General features: G+C 44.3%; 1 protein-coding gene across 1 annotated transcript in view; it reads left to right on the top strand.

The window, feature by feature from the left end:
* The window catches only part of LOC138453630 (amine sulfotransferase-like), a 377,572-nt gene that overhangs the window by 82,679 nt on the left and 272,895 nt on the right, over positions 1-21,998 (top strand). The gene's annotated exons all lie outside the window — the stretch shown is intronic.

The raw sequence follows: 21,998 nt of genomic DNA, 5'->3' as shown, positions 1-21,998 counted from the left end.
GGCATTTTCACTTTTGTGTTTGTTAGTGGTTACATTTGTAGCAATGTTAGAAAGGGAATTCTATCGGTAATTGGGCACTCATGCGTTTTCAACAGGTTATAAGGTAACGCATTTACTCTGCAAACACTTACAGAAAAGTCACTTAAAGGGAGGAAAATAAGTGGTTAGTGCAACATGACCTTAGACCAAGGTTCTAGAGATGGTTTCTTCACCTGGCAAGACTTTTAAGTCCAGAAACGCAACCCTAGCTGAAGACAGTTCGGAGAGGCCTTGAAGTCTTGACAAACAGCGAATAATGAAGAGGTCCTGTGGATTTCTTTCAGAGTCTAAATTTATTGAAGTAGCAAGTTAGCAACTAACAAAGGAGACTAAAAAACTTACGTAAAAGGGGGCACAAGCAACAGCTTGGGTCAGAGGTAGGAGGGGGTTCCCATGGGAACCCTATGTGCACTCCAATGCTTTGGAACGACTTCTCAGAATCAGGTAAGCAATACCTTTTTCCCCACAGTACCTTGAGTTTGAAGAAAGTGTTTGTGTTGGCTCCTCCCTGATGTGGCAGCCCTGGACCCGACCTCCGGATTCTGACAATGGACTTGTCTTCCAGTAGCAATCTGGAGGGGGACTGGTGGCATGACTTTCAGCATTTTCTTGGTTCACTCTGTGGGTTTGGCGCCTTTTCAGCTACACCTACAAAGGACACGGATCGCGTGGTCAATCTTCCTCACTTCCTGCAGTCCCACACTCTGGTGAGGGTGTCTGGGCGAGTTCGATCAGATCTCTGGAGTGTCCCTACAGGCTCAGCACATATTTGGATGGATTCGGCCTTTCCACAACGATGCACTCGAAATGGACAGCAGGTCTCCTGGTATTGGGGTTCCGTCGGTCTGAAAACTCCTAGGACCTCGGGAGATGGCTTGTTTCAAAGTTCATCTTGGGATTGGTTGTTCCCACCAGCTGCCCCTTTTGGAGCTCCTTTGTCGTATAGAAAACTGGGTCAGGAAAGCAGTGGTCTTCACAGTCTTGCAAATGCCTGCAGGCATCTCTGTTCATCTTCTTCTTCGTTTTCTTCTGTTTCTTGTGGTCGACTTGCTTTAAACTCCAGAAGCCTCCCCATTTAGACAGTTCCAGCACACACTACTCTGCAATCTCTCAGCATTTTACCGAAAGGGGCGTTTGGCTGTCCAATCAGGTCAGCCAGACCCCCTGTGGGAGCTGGTCCTATTAAGACACTCTGGCTGACAAAGGACAGGTGGGTGGGAGACTCCTCCCCCACTTCCTGCCTGCCCAGACACTCTGGAGCCCAGACGGGGATTCCTACTGTTCACACACACACCCCCCCCTCCCAGAATGGTAGAAGAAGGGCTAACAAAGAACAGACCATGCTAGTAATGGCGAAAAAAGAAGGGAGGCCCCAAGTTGGCACCTGGGTGCCCCTATTGTGTACTACAGAGGATGTGTACATAGCCTGGAGTATAAGAAATACACAATAGTTGGTATAACACGTCCACTGCCACCAGCCATAACTTAGTGATAGTCTATGTGACTTAAAAGTCAGAGGAGTAGAGAGAAGGGGGATACTAAGTATCCCTTTGGCACTCCATTGAAGGTGCTGTGTGCCAATCTTCCAGACTACAGAGTTTTGGGAGAGACACTAAGGGCTCGATTCTCATCAAGGTGTAAAGTAGAAAAAAGGTTGCATAAAGTGTTAGCGACCTTTTCGCTACTTAACACCTATTCTGAAGGTGGCGCATTCTTCTGAAGTCTGAATGAATATGCCACTTTCAGAATATGGGTGCTGGTTGCTAGGAAGGACTGAAAACGGACCTAGCTACCAGCACTTTCGTTATGTGGAATTTTGCATGCCTATTCTTGTGGCATTCCTCCACTTTCGGAACTGCCTGAAATTGGCACTGAAGTACGGCACCAAATTGGTGTCATTCTTGTGGAGGAGTGCCACAAGAATCAGGGATTTTTGGGTGAAGAGATTGCAGGGATTAGATGCATTGGAATTTTGAGCGATTGCAATGGCTATGGCTCCGCTCAGATAACGTGGCTCTCTTATGCCCCCAAAGCACCCACTCACACAGAGACTCCTTGCTCGGAGTTGTAAAAATAATATGGCCTTGCATTCCTTCATGGAATGTTTTTTTATGACCTTGGGCGTACTTCCCGTGTGTATAAATTGGCATGTTGTTGTCGTTGACGAAGATTAGTGTTTGTTATGATCTTGGCAGCACTTTTCGTAAAATTACAAATCCCTTGTTATTTCAAAAAAGTGCTGCTGAGATTCTGCAATCAGCCTGTTCTCGAAAGAAACAGGTGGATTGCAGCCAGGGCACTGTTGTGCTCTGCGAATACGCCCAGGCCCACTTGAGAATGCTCGTGGTGCCTGGGCATCAATAAAAGGCTCAGTGAAGCTTGCTATATAGCACGCTTCACTGCTTCTACATAATTATCGGGCCCTAGGTATCTCTTTATCCTGCTGTAGTTAACTTAAGGATATAGGAAAAATAATCTTAAGGGAGAACCCTAAGGGTCCCCAACAACACTGCCCATAAGGAGCTGTGTGCTGCAGTAGTACAACACAGATGCCTTTAAGGGCTATTGAGCAAACAGACTCCATAGCACAGGTAGAATACAAAGAATAAGTTCTAAAAGACAGAGCTCATAAGAATGAATAAGTGGAAAAAGGCTCCACTCATTCAGGATTAAAAGAAAGGTCCAGAAGTCCAGCAACAAGTGCTGGGGGTCTCACGAGCAGAGGGGATGAAGAACAATAATGATAAATCGCAATTTCAAGATAGCTGCCGCAGCTTGAGGACGTGTCTGTGCCTCTCTCCTCCTCCACGGATATCGGGAGCGGCAAGAAAAACTGGGAAAACTGGCAACAATCCTACAATATTCAGTCTGGCATAAGGTGCAAGCCGGGACCCTAACCCTAGGCTGCAGGAAGTGGGAATTTTGACTGCAGCTTAAAGAAAAAGAATTCTGCTGAGATTGGGTCGACACGATGGGAAAGGGCGTGGGAAGTAACGCTCGCCGCTGCTTTCGCATCTCCCCCGGATTGTGAGTGCACCAGAGGAATTTGGAACACTTCAGCTGCTGAAGCAGAATGGAGACGAGAGGCATTTGTGGTCGGGGACCCAGAAACCCACTGGGTCCACCTGCGGAGCACAGACACACGAGACTGGCAGGCTGCAGAGAGGTGCAACATGGAGCCCCACGTTGACTGTCAGCACATGAAATGGCTTGTACTTGTGCCTCGCACCAGCAGAAACAGTGTGAAATACACCGCTGTAAGATAAAGGAGAACTGTGCATTGAGCGGACAGCGCTGACAGCCGAGGCTGGAGCAACACGTGGGACTGAAGACGAGTAAGACGCGTCGTAAAGTTAATGGGCATAGACAAGTCCTGCATGAGGCAAGCAGCACTGGGAATCTCAGCTGCTGAAGAGAATTAATGAGTGGGAACCTGGTGTCCAAGCAAATTGTGCTCAGCATACTGAAAGCTATATGATGTGTGAGAGCTCTCAGAGCTCTATAACTGTATTGATAGCGTGGATTGTTGCTTTTACTGCGCATTATATTTGCAGCAAAGCAGCTGAGAGCAGCTCAGCTGGACGGAATAAAGTCTGGAGGAGGGGCGGATGGGATGTACAGCTTGAAGGATACCAACGGTGGAAGAATACTCTGGTAAGAGTGCTGCTGTTTATTGCAAAAAGGACACAATGGAATAAAGAAGTTAGGGCTCTGTAATCTCTATGCAAGCTATACAAGTTGGTCTGTTCTGATGTGAATTTGCGGCCCACAAGTTTGGGGCCTTCTGACAATTAATGGCGAAGCGCCAGATACCTGCTTGCTCATGACGCTTAATTTTTAAAGCTTTTTTGGGTCAAATAGAGGAGCACTGCTTCATAACGTTCGGAACCAGGAACTATATTCTCAGCAAAACTATGTGGTCATCCATCTCATTGAAGGCGCTTTGTTAACAGACTGTGGATTGCTGGGTAGTATTGAAAATTGGTGCATTGGTAGTAGTAGAAATAATGTAATTGCATCTACGAGTAACCATAACGCTGTAAACACAAATCGAGACAATTTAACATCTGGAACTTGCATGGTGGGGCCTGTGGTAAACTTTGCTGCATTCTGTTGGTTTGAAGACACAGGCATTCTTCCTGAGCTGAGGAGGCGTGACTAATATCAGGACAGCAGCATACAAGTGGAAGGTTGCTGGGGGGACAGTATTAGGCGGTGAGGAGTGGATACCTCACTGTCTTTCGTCTTGCTCGGACACTCTAACAACACTGAACTTTGAACGTTTATCCTGGCTGGATATTTGTGTTTTATGCCGAAGGGAAAGAAAAAGTCTCTTCAGTCACTGCCCCATAAGGATTTGCAAGTCAAACAGAATCCTCTGCAAAGGCTTTGAGGTGCAAAGGACTCAGGCACGTCTGGGGAAGGTGCAGAGAGGCAAACTGTTCTATCCCAAAATACTGAATCCCAGGAAACGGTCATGGCGGCTGCTAAAGAGGACTTTGCTGCTAGCTTTCAAGCATTTCAAGAGACATTTTGCAGCCTCCTTTCAGGCACAATTTACATGATTTACATCGGAAATTAAGCAATCACTTTCAGATTTTAGCAAAGATATTGCTACACTGGGCGAGCGGGTTGAGTTCAATGAACAGGCAATCCAGGCCCTGACACAGGACAATAAACAGACGGACATTGCTCTGGATGACTTGGCCAGAGCGACGGGAAACCTTGAACTGCAATATGAAGATTTGGAGAATTGTTCTGTTGTTCAAACATAAGGGTGAGAAACTTGCCGGAAACTGTTCTAGACTCCCAGCTACGAGAAGTGGTGACTCAGATTTTCGCTGACCTGCTTCCAGGAGATGAGAACCCCCTAATCTCTATAGAGTGAATAAATCATACCAGCCCGACAAGGAATGAACCCGGGGCCCACCCACGTGACATTCTGGCTGCCTGCACTTCATACCAACAAAAGGAACAGATTTTGAGAACGGCCCAGGAGCAAAGTACGATCACGTATAATGGGACAGATATTCAGCTGTATCAAGATCTCTCCCAGATCAATCTCCAGAAACGGCACGAGATGCAACCAGTTGTCAGAACACTGCGAGACCGAGGGATTAAATACCGATGGACGTTTCCTTTTGGAATCCTTTTCTCAATCGACGATACGCAGCAGAGGATTACATCTCGAGAAGCTGGCCTGGCACTGCTGCAGGTCGAAGAGGAGGAGGGTGAATATGCAATAGCCTCTGGCTCTGGTTCCACATCTCAGCAGTCGAAACAATGGTATTGGTCGGTTGTGACGCGGCGAGGGAGGAAGAAAATGCAACTGTGAAAGGAGGATTGGAAGGCTCGTCTCAGAGGCCCCCCTCCCAAAGCGACTGATTAAGGTACAAACATTGGTAATTGTACGACGCATCAATGGATCAGAAGCTACCTTAAATCTTCATCGAATATGGAGGAGGAGATAATGCAGACCTTGCTGGAATCTATCTGTCAAGGTAGCAGATGGGGGTGTTTGGACACCCAGCACGTTGTCCTGGGGTATTAGTGGGTTCATGGCTGGGGCCAGTTACCCCAGAGTGGGTTGGGAAATGTGGCTCACACCAGGAGACTATGCTTGGGGTTTGTGATAGACAAGTTGGACCTAAGGAGGGTGTAATAGGTGGGGTCAAGCTGGATGGGAAGGAGGCAGGAGGAGGGCCTGCATGGTGTTTTTGGACAAGGTATGCAAAGGGTTTGAAATGTGTGGAATGTGTGACATTAATAATTCAACACTAAAGTTGGACAGTTTAGATGCTTAACATTAAATATTAGAGGCTTGAACACACCAGTGAAGCGTAGAAAGCTAGATGCTCTCTTGTGGCGTCACCAACAGGACTTGGTGGTGCTCCAAGAGACACATATATGTCTAGCAGACAAGCATAAACTGCGAATTTGTCAATACCCGCTGGTGCTACAAGCCAATGCTAGGACTAAAGTTGCCGGGGTTCTTTTAGGATTGAGGCCTGGTCCTTACTGTAAAGTGTTGAAAACACACATTCATAAAGAGGGACAATACCTTTTTGCTATCCTGAAGGTCGGCCCCAAAAAAGTAACAGTGGAGTCGATAGACGCACCTAATACGGACCAGGAAATATTCTTGAAATCACTTACCACTCAACTTGAAACGTTCAGTGAGGGGGAAATAATAATGCTAGGAGACCTCAATATAGTCTGGGACCCTGTATGAGATTGTAGCACAGTCCCCTCCTCGATACACTCTACACCCACTAATTTGTTAAAACAAAAGTTTGCTAATTTGACTTTGGTAGATGTGTGGCCGGCTCTAATGGGGGAAGCGAAAGGATATACATTTTACTTGCACGTAAATCGCTCGTTCTCCTGTATCGATTATGCTTCAATCTCTAAAACCTTATTGGTTAGAGTTACCTCTATGGTTTGTCACCCTATTGCACCATTGAATTTACAGTTAGATAAATAAAGGAATAATTTCAAGGATGTGGATGTGGCGCTTTCCGTCTGCAGTACTTCAGGATACAGTGGTGAAGGGGAAAATAGAGGATGAAATAGAGGAGTTTTTTTATCAGAATGAGACACCTGCTATCTCTGCTAATATGGTGTGGGATGCATTTAAGGCTTCAATCCATTGGATCCTAATAGCAGAGGCGGCACATAAACGACGACAGAGAACAGCGTTGGAAGTAACATTGGAAGCAGAACTACAACACGTAATGAGAAGAATGGAATGGTGTTCTGGCAGCAACTATAAAAACATATAGAATAGCCAAAGATAAACTTAATCTGCTCCTAACGAAAAAGGCAGAGAAATCTCTGCTGTACATGCGTCAATCCTATTATGTCAGGACCAACAAGGCAGATACTTTGTCAGCATGACAACTGCACCAAAAGGTAGCCTCACAAATTGTCCAATCGATAAAAATGTCAGATGGGTGCATCGTTACTGAAACTTCTCAAATTATATCACAATTCCACTCGTTTTATTGTCATTTATATTGCACTGAGAATCCAGATGAACAATTCCAGCTCTTATATTTGCAGACAGTTAATCTACCTCAGATCTCTCGGATAGACCTGGATACTTTGGAAAAAGATATTACAATTGAAGAGTTAATCAATGTTATTAAATCGCTTTCATTAAACAAATTTCCTGGTCCAGACAGGTTCTCTGCCCCATTTTATAAGATATTCTGTAAGGTATTAGCTCCAAGATTGGTCTATCTTTATAATTCATTTATCAGCTTAGGTAGTATCTCCCCCACAATGGAGGAAGCAAAGATAATACTTAACCCAAAGCCGGGTAAGGATCCAGGTCCGTGCAGGTCGTACCGGCCTACCGCCCTTATTAATCTTGATGCCAAGATATACTCAAAAATTCTTGCTTATTGGATGGAAGCTTTGCTTCCATCTGTCATACAGCCCGACCAGTCCGGTTTTATAAAAGACAGACGCACAACAACATACAGAGATTATGTGTTGGAAAAAGTGGCGAACAAACAGATACCTGCGGTTCTCTTATCATTGGACACCGAAAAGGCTTTCGACCGCGTCGAGTGCTGTTCTTTATTCATGTTATGGTTAAGATGGGGTTTGGTCCCCAGTTTACGTCCAGAATCAAAGTAAATTACAATCCTCCGGTTGCAAGACTACTAATTAATGGAGAACTCCCCCCCCCCCCAATTACCCTTCAGGGTGGAAACAAACAGGGCTGCTCCATGTCATCATTATTGTATGCTATAGGACTGGAGCCTTTTTCGGCAAAAATTCGTCAAACACCAGATATTCACAGTATACAATTTGGGGGGATAGTACACAAATTCATGCCATACGCTGATGATGTGTTGTTAGTAATTTTGAAACCGGCTATATCACTGCCTGAGATAAAAGAGAACTGGAGCAGTATGGCTTGGTAGCAGGTTTGAAAATTAATTTGACTAAATCGGAAATAGTAAATGTATCTCTACGCTCTACTACAGTGTCCTCTTTACATACTCAAACTAAATTTGAATGGGCTGAGGGTCATTTTAAGCTCTTAGGAGTAACACTAACTCCGAATTTAGAAGGCTTATATGAAGCTAATTTCCCCCCTTTTATTGAAAACAATCACGACTCAACTTGCAAAATGCAGCCGGTTATCTATCTCCTGGCATGGACGGATGAATGTAATAAAAATGACTATTCTTCCAAAACTTTTATACTTCTTCCAGGCACTCCCAATGCAAATCCCAAAGGCATTTTTCAAATTGCTAAAAATGTCTGAATATATTTGGAATAATAAACTCCCCCAGAGTGGCATATGAGGTCCTGACTGCTCCCACTGTGAAAGGAGGGTTGGGTCTTCCTGATCTATATCCATTTTATCAGGCAGCACAGCTCTATATAACTAAAGATTGGTGGGTAGTAGATGAAGATAAATGTTGGCTATAGATGCAACAGCTCTAGGGGAAGTGCTATGGCATGCAAAACACGACTGCCCCCCCCCAATATTCATAGGTGCAAGATTACACATTTAGTTGAGGAGACATGGGGTGGGGCAGCAGGACGGAATGGTTTAACGACATTCCCCTCACCATTCACCCCAATATTTTTTAAACCCAAATTCCCTCTGGGGTGCGAACATCAGGCTTATCTTAAATGGAAGCAAGCAGGATGTAGGAAAATTCTAGATTTGTTTACTGGTAGGGATTGTAAAACCTTTCCACAGTGTACACTGGATTTTAGCTTAGAGGACACGGAGCATTTTCAATACTATCAAGTACTTCACTGGAAACTACCCTCCACCCCCCCAACAGGTGGCTATTAGGAGCTCACTCCTTTTGAAAAATGTGTCACTACTAACCCAGGTAATAAGGCTCTGACACCAAACATTTACAAAATCTTAAACGAGCCATCTTCTACTGTCTCAGGACATTGTAAGTGTAGATGTCAACGTACTTTGGGGTTACCTATTACAGACAAGAAATGGCAGGGTTTATGGAAGGACATTCCCAAATACACTCGATCTATACAACTGCGAGAATTCTGGTATAAGTTATTTACTAAGTGGCACTACACATCGCCTGCCTGCATAAGATAAACCTCCCTTTCGGAACAATGCTGGAGACAATACAGAGTGATTGGGGGCATGTATGGTGGTATTGTCTGGTGTTGGTGGGCTATTGGGCAGAGATAGACAAATGTATGCAACAACTGTTCGGGGTATCAAAACCATGCTCTATGAAACAAACTTATTGTTGATCTTTGATTCCAATATGCTTCTCAACTCAAAGCAAAGATGTACAACATTTGTGGTGCTGCAGTTGGCTGTGTTATTGGGAATTGCACAAAAGGGGAAGTCTAAGGATCCTCCGGGGGTTAATGAATGGTTTTATAAGATCTGGAAGTTTGTGGCATTAGAATGGTCTACCTATGTGATTCAAGGTGAACAATCAAGGTTTTCCAAGGACTGGGCAGAGGTGCTTGACTTTTTACAATCTGACTTTAATCTACAGCACTGTCCCCAACGTCTGCGGGTTCTCAAAATTTGCTAATTTTGTGTATTGTATGTTTTGTACCATGTAAAGATTTAATACAGAGATATCCAGATGGAGCTTGGTGGGGGGTTGGGTGGTTTATGTTGTTATGTCACTTTAAAACATTTTATTTTTAAATGACAAAATAATGATAAATCTCCCTAACACTGTGCATGATCTTACAAAGTCCGATTTTGTCCAAAGCATTGGTGGACTCGTGCTGCGCTTCCAGAGGCACGATTTGAATCCCTGGAGTCCCCTCACAATAGAACAGGACAGAGAGAGTAAAAAGAATCCAACCAGCATTATTCGTTCTTCATCTGGCTCCTGTGAAAGGGCACCAAATCAACAGAGCCGCAAGGAGCTGTAAAGAATCCTTTGTTGGAAGCCTCCCACATTGATGACTGTTGACAGTTTTCCTTCAGTGTCAATTTCTTCAGTCTCCAGACCAAGAACCCAAGGACCGGATTCTGTGCTGCTGCATCCTGATGGCATCCAGCCAGAAGCTCTTCCTTTCTCCTAAGGTACTGTGTTGGCTTGGCTAATACTTACTTTAAGTCATTTGTGCTTCCTGTGTAGCTGAGTGGGTGATTTTTGTGGTTGGGAGATTGCCCATACCATTCGCCCAATCCTAATGCTGGAACGCATATAGGGAGTCCTCTGCGAAGTTCCTAACCACTTTTCAACTAACTCTAAAGTGATTGTGTGAAGAGAGATCCTCTGGAACTCTGACTTTCCTGCCACAGAACCCTATCCTGACCTCCCTACAGCTGGCTCCTAGACCACTAAGGTCCACCTTCTGCCACTGAGAAAACTCATGCTCAAGAATTTGGGAAGGACTTTGATGAGAAGGTTTCTGTTTTGAAAGATATAACAAGTGTTAAACGTACCTACTTGTAAATGAGTTGTTGAGTAACTTTGGTTCTGTAAAATAATAGTTACAAAGTGTCTAAAAGTTGATACCAACCTTTAAGTTGCTTGTTGCTCCTTTAAAACGTATAGTAGTTAGCCTACGAGCTTTGAATTCTGTTTCACATTCTAAAAAGTAATATTGTTGGTAGAGTTTTATCATTTCGAAAGTGATTGAGTGTAAAAGCTGACCAATAGGATTTACCCACCTTGAACTACCTTTTGTCTTTGTAAATGTGTGTTAGTGGGTTTTGCTTTCTCTGATCTGCTTTAGGGCATTTCTAAAACAGTCTTGGAGTTAGTACTTGTCTTTGAGTTGCATGCAGCCCCTCTTAAAATTATGAGTTTCCTTACATACCTTGAAATACATTGTGTCTTTCTAAAACCTGTAACACTGGGTTGTACTTTCCCGGAATTGCTTTAGGGCTCTTCTAAAATAGTTTCCCACAGTTCATACTAGTCTTTGAGTTGCTTGTAGCCCCTCTGAAAAGTATAATAGGTTACTTACATTGAAATGCTGCGGCTCTTCTTAAATTGTAATATTGCTGAGTAATTCAAATAAGTACTCTTACTTGCCTGACTGAAGTCACTCTGTGTTGTTAGAAGAGTGCTTGATAAATTACTCACCTTTTGGGTTGTGCTTTCCCTGAATTGCTTCTGGGCACTTCTAAAATAGTTTACTGTTGCCATACTTATCCTTGAGAAGCTTTTTATTAATGTGCCATACCTTATCCCGAAGAGGTTCTTCATAGAACTTAACTCCACATTAAATAGCTTGATATGGGGCAAAGATAGGAAAAGGGTGGCTATGGACACACTTTGCAGGGGTTACGCAGAAGGTGGAATGCGACTTCCACATTTCGAACTATATTATTTAGCAGGTCAACTGCAGCATGTAGCCTACTGGTTTGCAGACACAGAAACAGTAGAGCACATCCTCCTGAGTAAAGCTGTGACCCCATACCTTCTCAAGGAAGTGCTCTGGATAGAAGAAAAGGCAACCCCGCAAGGCCCGACATTCCTGCATCCAGGGAAACAAATATGGAAGAGAACAGAGAAACTATTGAAACTAGAGGAGCCATACTCCCCTCACATACCATTAGCAGCACTTTATGCACGAACACAGAACACCTTAAACAAAGTAGGGACCACTGGGAGCCCAAGGGTATAATCATAAACGGAGACCGAGCACCAGAGGGAACAAAACTAGACTTTCAAGACCTGGTGGAGTCTCATGATTTACATCGAGGCCAGTATATAACCTATGCAAGACTCAGCAAACAGCTGGATGCCAGATGGCCAACTCCCATAGAACGACAAACAGAGAACTCAGTCTTAGGTCAACTTTATGATGTCACCGAGGGGGGTCACATGGAAACCAAGATTTATCAAACAGTCGCAGAGGAGTTCCCAATGGATAAGAACAAGGGGAAGCACAGATGGGAAAAGACACTAGGTAGAGCGATAACAAAGGGTGGGCAAAGGCGAAGCTCAACCCAAAATATGTATCCAGAAACGCCAGGCTAAAACAATTGCAGTTCTACATACTTCACAGAGCATACCTAACCCCATAGAGAATATCACGCTTCCCAGGAGTAATCATGCAGAACTGCCCTAAGTGCGGAGAAGAAAATGCTTATCTGGGACACATGTTCTGGCGCTGCCCGAAAATTCGAACATACTGGGAACGACTAGAACAACGCCTGAGAGCCAAAGGGATAAAAGGACAGACATGGACCATTGAAGCCTGTCTCCTGGGCCTCTACAGCTTCCTCAAAAAGAACAAAGCGATGACAAGGATGCTCAACCTAGCATGGGCATAAGCCAAGTGACGAATAGCAATGGGATGGAAGGCAGTGGAGGAACCAAAAACAGAAACATGGTGGAAGGATCTACAGAGATGGTCCATTGCAGAAACCACAGTCTGGCAGGAAGCACTACGAACTGGAAGAAGGGAGAGTTCCATAGATATAACAAAATGGAACATCATAATACAGGACTTATTTACCTCCCAGGACGATAGACCTCCCTGAAGCTGCACTGCCCCGTGAACTGAAGTATTGCAAAGGAAGATGTAGCCTAAATGTGCATTATTATCGAGGATGCGGAAGCCAGCGGACTGGTCAAGGTGTACAATGACTAGATGATAGCTATTTGTGACTTAGTTTAAGTTTCAGTTTTTGTTGCATGTTGGGGTGGGGTAGGGTAAGGGGGAAGTTGGTAATGGCACTGTAAGGTTAATCTGTACACATGATAAAGTGATAAAATTATGTATTACACTATGCATAAAACCTGAAAATTAATAAATACATTTAAAAAACAAGCTACAGCCCTGCTAAGATAAGCCTGGCTGCTCTCTCTACGCTACCAAATGTTCTCAGGTGGTACAGCCTTACACTACTAGTGGAGTTTTGTACTGCCTCAGATATGGTTTTGTCAAGCCCTTAGTTTGACTTTAGAAAAACGTTCCTAACACATAATAGGCCTGGGTGAATAGCTCAAGCGCACATGCTCACACACATGCTCGCTTTGGCAACAGGGTGATGCCATGCGTCATAGCTTTGATATCCCTTCCACCCTTTCTTCCTCTCTGGGTCAATAAACTGAGTGCCAATCGTGGGTTACGTTAGTGACATCTGTTATTGCAGCTGTTAGAAGCTGGATGAATCCATCATGAAGTTCTATATAATTCCCCACATTTTTATACTTCTCTAAGTATGTTTGTGCTTTCGAGAATGGTCATATGCAAACACATCTTCACTTGTCAGCCCCATCTCTTCTAAAATTCCATGTGTAAGACCCTCAGATCCCACTGGAGAGACAGATGTTGCGTCTATTTTATCCTGACTTCCCAATGCATAGGCTCTCTCAGTATATATGGTTCAAATATACAACCCTTTTATCACAGACATTTTTGTCAAATACGAAGATCTGTGGTCATTCGTATGTTCCCAACATGATTTTGTATTTTGTTGAAAGCAGCCAGGAACCCACACTGGTGCTATTTTCCACTTCCCCTTTCTCAATAGGGTATTTAATAAGAGTAAAATAGGAGTGTTCCAGAATGTCCATTTTGGTATGATAACCTTTTTTCAGAAAATAGTGCATATGGCTATTCTAGGTTTTGATAATATGATTTGCTCAGTAAGACGAGGGTAGTTTTCTTATTATAACTTCAACACATACCGATAAAGAGTCAAGTTTAAAATGTTAGTAAGATTACATAATTTCCTTTTTAAATAGCGTCTGTAGCCAATAATGCACTGTTGAACTTGTGCATTTGTTACACTGTGCACATATACTAATAATTAACAAAGATAAGGACATATAATAACCCAATTGCAGACCCTGCATCTTGGTTGTCTGGTCCCATACAAGGTCTGTCAGACCCGAGCACCCTCTGCAGAGCCTGCCACACCTCCCTCACGTCCATGCAAGCTTGTTTTTTTTTGCTTCATTCTGCCGGACAAGTGATGACAGTGCATGTCTACAGATAGCAGTGCGGGCCCCACCTTGGGGGAGGTCTCTGTCGCTCCTGCTCTGATTCTACCTTTAACCATAAAATACACAGCACCATGTGAAGAAAACGCCACAGAATAAAAGTGAGTCTTCAGGGTTTATTTGGTCAGAGCAAACGCGACAGCAGGCTCTGCTCAACACAGCAGGCACCAACTGTCCAGACCCAGACTCTAGAACCTTTCCATACATAAACACTCCAACATAGAACATTTGAGTTAACAATGGAGCACAGATCCCACGTAACTAATGCAATGCACTTAAAACACATGAAGATTAGAAATGTGAATAAAAGTGAGTATACACTGACTGTTACCAGCCAATAAGACATTTGTCAATCCTAACACATCTCCTCCCCTACAACTTTGAACCAATTATTCTACACAGAAATCTTTAAGCCAAAACGGTTTATTCTTTACTCTTTCCGATCTCAGTCCCATTCCCATATTGGCTTGAGAGCACCCATCAAGTTTCTCTTTAGAAGGATGTTCACTTCCCACATTGCACTGACAAGTCTGATCATCATTGGTTTCATTGGATTCCAAATTATTATTCTCCTCACCGCCAGATGGACACTTTACTAATTTGGACATAGACCAGCACTCTCCTCCTTCCATGATAACCACATTCCCCCTTACAACAGAAATTCTCTTAGTTCCAATAAATTTGCTTCCTACACATTTGGGAGATAGCCTGGGATTCCTTATGAGGACTAAATCCCCCTTTTCCCACTTAACCATTTTGGTCTTTTTGTCCTCATCAAATCTCTCTTTATACTCATCCTGCGCTTCTTTAATAAGTGTCATAATCTTTCCCCGGTCAATGTTGACACTTTTCGCCATGTCCAACCAGCCAGGACACAGTTTTGTGCCAGGTTGCCTTCCCTTGAGAGACATAAATGGAGAGATTCTTGTAACTGAGTGCGGTGTTGTGCAATAGTTCCATATCATCTCTCTCAAAACATATGACCATCTCAACCCCGAAGCCATCGCTAGTTGAATTCCACTTTTCACAAATCTATTGGCTCTTTCAACCAGGCCATTGGCCCTGGGGTGATACAAGGCCGTCCTGATGTGCCTTATACAATATTTTTTTTAAAAACTCAACATTCTGTCAGAACAGAATTGTACACCGTTGTCGGTGACTAGCTCTGTAGGCAATCCTTCCCTATGGAATACTTCTTCAAAAAATAGTACCATTTCTGCAGTTGTGGCCTCACAAATTGCCTTCCATTCAATCCACTTAGAATGGTAATCCACCAAAACCACAATATATTTGTAGTCATCACCCAGATCCTGTAACGGGCCAATTAAATCAACTGCAACTTTATGCCACGGTTCACTGGGTACCTTGACTGGACTCAATGGTACCTCTCTGGTCACTTTAGTCTTGTCACACTCTGCACACTCCCTGCAATTCCTTACACACTTCTCAACCTCGCTATCAATTCCAGGCCACCAGAAAGATTGTCGCAAATATCTCTTCGTACCACCCATACCTAGGTGCCCCTGGTGAGCTATATTTACCAAATGAGATCTTACTCCACTGGGAGGTACTGTCCTGCTTCCTTTCCTGAGTTTGCTCCCATCTTCTGACAAATTCAATTCATCCTTTACACTATAGTATCTCCCAAACTCCCTTCCAACCTCATTCTTATGTGGCCACCCTTCCTTAGTCCACATTTTGACTTGCTGCATCACATTATCTTCTTCATCAGCACTCTGCCATTTACTCATATCTATAGCATCATGTTCAACTTCCAAAATGCTAAAATCTTGATCATCCAAAGCTCCACTAGTCTCATCACACCCCACAGGTAATCTAGACAGACAGTCTGCCACTACATTGTCCTTCCCCGGAATGTAACACACTCTAAAGTTGTACCCCATAAGCTCTACCATCCACCTTGATATCCTGGGGGAACCCTTGGGCCACTCTGAACCACCCATCAACTGCACTAACGGCTTATGGTCCGTCCTCACGAGAAAGGTCTGTCCCCAGAGGAAAAATTTAAAGTGAGCAATAGCCCATGACACGGCCAAGGCCTCCCTCTCGATGACAGAATAATTATTCTCTGCCCCTCTAAGCGGCCTCGAGGCGAATGCAATAATGTGTTCTCTTGCCAGAATCAAACTGGGTTAAAGCTGCACCTAACCCCCGAGTGCTAGCATCAACTGACAACAATGTCTTCCTGCCTGAGACAAATCCTCCCAAAGACGGTGCTTGAATTATGCCCCTTTTTATCTGTATAAAAGCTTCATGACACTCCTTAGACCAGTCATACTTCACTCCCTTCTTTAACAACTCTCTCAAGGGAGAGGATATGGTTGCAAAACCACTAACAAATTTGTGGTAATACTCCGCCAGCCCCATGAAAGAGCGTAATTGATCCTTATCCTGGGGCTGGGGAGCATTACTAATACTCTCAATGAGAGATTTCTTGGGGGCAATGCCATCCTTGGAAATCTTATGGCCTAAGTATTCCACTTCCTTGACTCCTATCCTACATTTGTTTCTCTGCACCGTCAATCCTGCTTCCCATAACCAATTCAAAACAGCCTTCAACACCTTGTCATGTTCGCATTCATCCTCGGCAAACACCAAAATATCATCTTGAAATACTGTTACCTTCTCCAAACCCCTCAACACCTCTTCCATCACCTTCTGAAAAACAGACGCGGCCGAAGCCAGCCCAAATGGCATGCGATTAAACTTGAATGTACCCTCAGGGGTGATGAAGGCAGTCAGATGTTGAGATTCTTTGGAAAGAGGAACTTGGTGATAAGCCGCCGAAAGGTCAATAACCGAAAACCATTTAGGCTCACCAAGTGTAGAGAGCGTCTCCGAAATGTTAGGCAGAGGGTGCCTCTCCACCAAAATATTTCGGTTAAGACTCCGTAAGTCCACACACAACCTCAGTTTTCCATTACTCTTGGCAAACAGTACTATAGGTGACAACCACTCCGTTGCCGCAACAGGCTCAATCACCCCTTTGTCGATAAGATCATCCAGTTCAGCAAGTAGCTGTCTCTTCATATTTAACGGTACATGTCTTACTTTATGAATTATAGGTTGAGCATCTCTTTTAAGTTTTATGTGATGTTCAAACTGTCTGAGCCTTCCCAACTCCTTAGAAAACACCTCCGGAAACTCCCTAGACCACACATCACCAACTTCAGCAATCGTTACAGGCTCAAGTGCATTCGCTTGCACTCTAACCCCCAGACACCTTTGTTCCTCCCAACCTAATAGGGAGGCACCTTTCTTTGCAACTAAAATATTAGCTTGGCATTTTCTTTCCTTGTACATGACTTGTGCAGGGAATTGACCCAGAATTTCTATTAGAGACTCCCCATAACCACATGGCTGAATGTCAGATGGACCAAGGACACTTTCGCTTTTCTTTAAGACATTCACCAACGTGTCACGTGATACGATGGTCCACGGTGAGCACGTGTCCACTTTCATCTTGATATGACAGCCATCAATGGTGAATATATCCACAGGTCCCTTCGTTTCACCGAATATGGCTGATATTTCGAACACATGTCTGGGGCCGGTCTCTTGTGTGGTAGCCACCTCTTGTATGTTGTAGTTCCTCCTAAAATGTTCTTCATTGCTATTCCTAGGTTCTATGAGGTTTATTGAGGAACTCTTGCATACATTGGCAAAATGTCCCTTGCCCTTGCACTTGAAACATTCCGCAAACTTGGCCGGACAGGAAGGGTAATTCGACCCATGCCTAAAACTGCCACACTTGGTACACTTAGTGCCCCAAGATTCCCTTCTATTCAAATTGGTGCTTGGCTTTCTCCTCTGGTCAAGTGTGCATACTACTTGGGATGCTTGCTTGTCAATGTTCAACTCCTTCACATATTGAGATGTCTGCTCTATGCTTCTAGCTAACTCCATCGCCTCCTCCAACTTCATATCCTTGGTCAGCAATTTTTCCTGAATTCTGACATTGTTCGTACATCTCACTAACTGGTCTCTGATCAGCGAGTCGGTAAGTGGTTCAAATTCGCAGGTGTGACTCAGCGATCTTAGTGAGGCCACATAGGACTCAACTGACTCCGAGGAACCTTGTGTACGCTGGAAGAACTTGTGCCTCTCAAAAGTCACGTTCTTCTTTGGCTCAAAGTGGTCCTCCAATTGCTTGAAGGCAAAGGCATATTCGTCTATATCTGCAGATTGTGCTGTTTGATTTCTTACTAAACCATCAAACACACTGCACCCTTCAATCCCTAAGTTATGGAGTAGCAATGCCTTTTTTCGCGCTGCACTGAATCTATCTCCTCCCATAGCCACTAGATAATTCTCAAAGATGTCTTTCCACCTATCCCACCGGATGGAGGGGCGACCAGGCTCATTCAAGAAGGCTACAGGCGGGAGAATCGTTGCTGCCATGGCTAAAGTGGCAGTCAGTTATAGGAGGAAGGTTGTGGGCAGCTATGGCGAACAGTGCAGGTCAGACAAAGTCAATTCAACAGTAGCACTGGGTTGAATGGAAGTGGCCAGACCATTGACACCAGGTGGTGTGGCATCAATTATGTGTGTTTCAATCCAGGTCTTCCTTCTTCAACATGTGGCTGAAACAGATCCAAAACGAACACAACGTGCGCAAATTAAAGTAACCAAGTACTGCTGATAGGCATTAAGGCAGCTGCGCCGTGACAATACATGATAGCGTTCTAAAGCAGCTCCTGCTCCTTCACAATGCCATGAGCGCAAGGCAGTTCCGTTGCCCAGCAACGCCAGCAGAGCCCGGAGCAAGGCTACGTGGGCAGAAACAACAGAGTCGCGTATTGCAGCCACGCCCCCAGCGCGCGCACAGTCCTGGAGCAGGGCCACGTAGGCAGGAACAACAGAGCCGCGTGTTGCAGCCACGCCCCAAGCGCGCACACAGTTTCAGGTAGCGCGCGCGGGCGTATATGATGACGGCAGTGGCTCTCGAGCACGTCCAGGCTTGTGGGGGAGCTCGCGCCGCTACAGGCTATGCCGAAGCCCCAAAACAACAGGCTTGGTGTCCGCGCTCCAAGACCCACCAAACCACACCTCCTGACCTGAATTTGCGGTCCCCGGGGCACCTCCTCCAGCCCGCTGTCGCGATCAACAAAGTGAGGGCAAGCCAACCGGGAGACTGCTCTCACGAGGCTTCCATGGGTGCAGGGCCGGTCCGTAATCAACGAGATCCTCGTCGCCAATGTGAAGAAAATGCCACAGAATAAAAGTGAGTCTTCAGGGTTTATTTGGTCAGAGCAAACGCGACAGCAGGCTCTGCTCAACACAGCAGGCACCAACTGTCCAGACCCAGACTCTAGACCTTTCCATACATAAACACTCCAACATAGAACATTTGAGTTAACAAAGGAGCACAGACCCCACGTAACTAATGCAATGCACTTAAAACACATGAAGATTAGAAATGTTAATAAAAGTGAGTATACACTGACTGTTACCAGCCAATAAGACATTTGTCAATCCTAACACACCACCTCCTCAAGATATCTGTATTCTCCTTTATTGCGCTAATGCCAGCAAAAGCTTGGGGGCTCTAGCACATAAGTACTTGATATCCTGAGTATCACAACCAGAGAGACAGACGAGACACAGAATGAGACAGTAGGTGTGAGAGAATGACATTATGAAAGAGAGAGGCAGGAAGAGAAAAGAGGGAGAGAGGGAGAAGGGGAGAGAGCGAGAGAGGGCGCGAGAGAAAGAGGGGGACCGAGCATGTTCGATCAGTATATGATAAAGGGGGTACAGCTAGTTTTTCTATATTTCATCATATTTAACTGTGCAGGAGAATAAATACAGTTTCCCTAGCTTTTGTGTGACTGGGAAATAAAACTGGTAAGGAATTTGAACATTCAGAGGGACATGTTTTTAAATGAAATATCCTACACTCTTCATTGAAGTTAAATCATTTTTCTTCCTCAATTGATATTTCAGGAATTAATTTGGTTTTTAATTATATTTTTTCAACAAAACTAAAACATGATAGATGAAATGATACTAATTAATCATGGCCACTGGCATTGTTGCTCTGTGCTAGGCTGACTGCACCATTTAAGAAGGGGACCAGCCAGTTGCAAACCAATCATGGTGTTGTAGTCATAACTGCTGAGCCATGTTACCTCAGCACAGGAACGCGTCGAACTACAGACATGTTTCGGCTGATAGACATTCTCATTGTGGTGCAGCGTGATATCCTATGCACAGTAATCAAGGTACCCTCATCAGAGCATATACTCTCTGGGAGTGAATCTGAAACGACAACATTGATAAAGAAAAGGCACTGGCATTGCTCTGGGAGCATTCCACATCCCTAAATGGAAATCAGAGTTGGTTTTGCCACCATTGAGCAGTCTAGTGTCAACTGCTAGATCACAAGGTCACAAAATGGCTGGGGTTTCTTGTGCTCCTGAACAAAAGGGACACAATCCAGCAGCTGAGGTTAGCCTGCATATTTTGGTTGCAGTGCCAACAATGATTTGCATGTGGCTGGTAACCCTGTGTAATCAAGCAGCTCAGAGCAATACAGAAAGTTATGAGGAATTAAAAGCCTTGCATCTATCCTTTTTTAGTTAATCTGCTTCCCCCACAGAATTATAATTCTCATGCACTATCCTTATTTGTCACCCAGGCATAATTAAGTAGGCATGCCCATTTTATAGATCATTTGGATATAATTTCTGAGATACCTGAGTTGGTTGATTCACCTGCTGCAGAGATCTGTGTGCAAGCTACAAGTCACAGGTTTGTATCCCGGATGAAGCGACAAAGCATTTCATCCTCCTGAAGCTGATAAAATGAGCAAGATTGAGTTGGACCATGCTCTCACGTCTGGGATAGGGAGGATGTAGGGCAGAGGAGCATGCCAACCAGAGCAGCTAGTGAGATTAAGCCACAGGGGTGCTTTCACCATTTCACAAGTCCCCAACTAGCATAAGGGGAGCAACAGGTATCATCCACATGTCCTAGATGGTTGGAGAGGTGGGGGGGGAAAAGCTACAGCAATGTGAGAGGTGGGAAGTCTAAGGTCTAGGCAAGCATCCTCCATGCCCAAGACCAGTCTGACCCCCAGTGTCCTATTCCCATCTGGGTATTAGGTGGAGGTAATATTGCCAACCTCCTATGTGGGTAGGGCGTAGGGAGTAAAGCAAATGTTTTCAGAAAGTCCCTTAACACAGTCAGTGATAATGCCACAGGCCCAACTATCATTGAGTAATGATTTATTTCACTCTTCTGCTAGGTCAGAACCATTGGTCTAAAATGACTGTGCAATGAACAAGTTAAGGGGCAATAATGATCAATGTATTTACTATCTATGGAGAAAACACTGTAGTTTGGTGGGGAAGCCTGGTTGTGTCCCTAGCTTCACTTGTTGTACGGTTTGCAATTTTGCAGGTTTTAATCTACACATCCTGCCACTAGATCCTGAATTTTGCACCTACATACAATATACAGCAAGAATACAACTACATAGGACTCTGGTCATGGATATCTACTTCTGGATTTTACATGTTGGTGATTCAATCTTAAAATGCAACCACTCACTTTTCATAACATGTCATGACAGGAAAGGCAATCTGCCCCAGAAAGGTATGGGTCTGAGGGTGAAAAGGGAGTAAAACATTTTCAGGTTATAAAATGTTCTTGCTTTACTCATCCTGTGATTACGAGAGGTTGCAATAGTGTGAAGAGGTTACAGAAACAATGTGCTGGTTAAGGTTCCGAAGGTTGCACATAGGTTTCAGCTCACATGAAAATGTACAATATTTGTATTTAGGGCATGACCCTTGCATCAAAGCTCAATGCTATACACATTACCAATCTCTTAGTAACCATAGGGGTGGAGCAGCTGCATAAGCAAGCATCAATCCAGAGTGAGGCCTCCTGCCTGCAATTCTTTACGTGTCGCAGTCCCTGCTGCTATTAGCCAAATAGATGGGTAACTGAGTGAATAAATGAGTGAATGAATATATTTATATGACAAGC

Source organism: Ambystoma mexicanum, chromosome 4p (assembly GCF_040938575.1).
Source record: "Ambystoma mexicanum isolate Mex_15411 chromosome 4p, UKY_AmexF1_1, whole genome shotgun sequence".
In the NCBI taxonomy this organism is placed as follows: domain Eukaryota; kingdom Metazoa; phylum Chordata; class Amphibia; order Caudata; family Ambystomatidae; genus Ambystoma; species Ambystoma mexicanum.
Note: the sequence above shows the minus strand (reverse complement) of the source record. Positions and strands in the feature narration are given on the sequence as shown.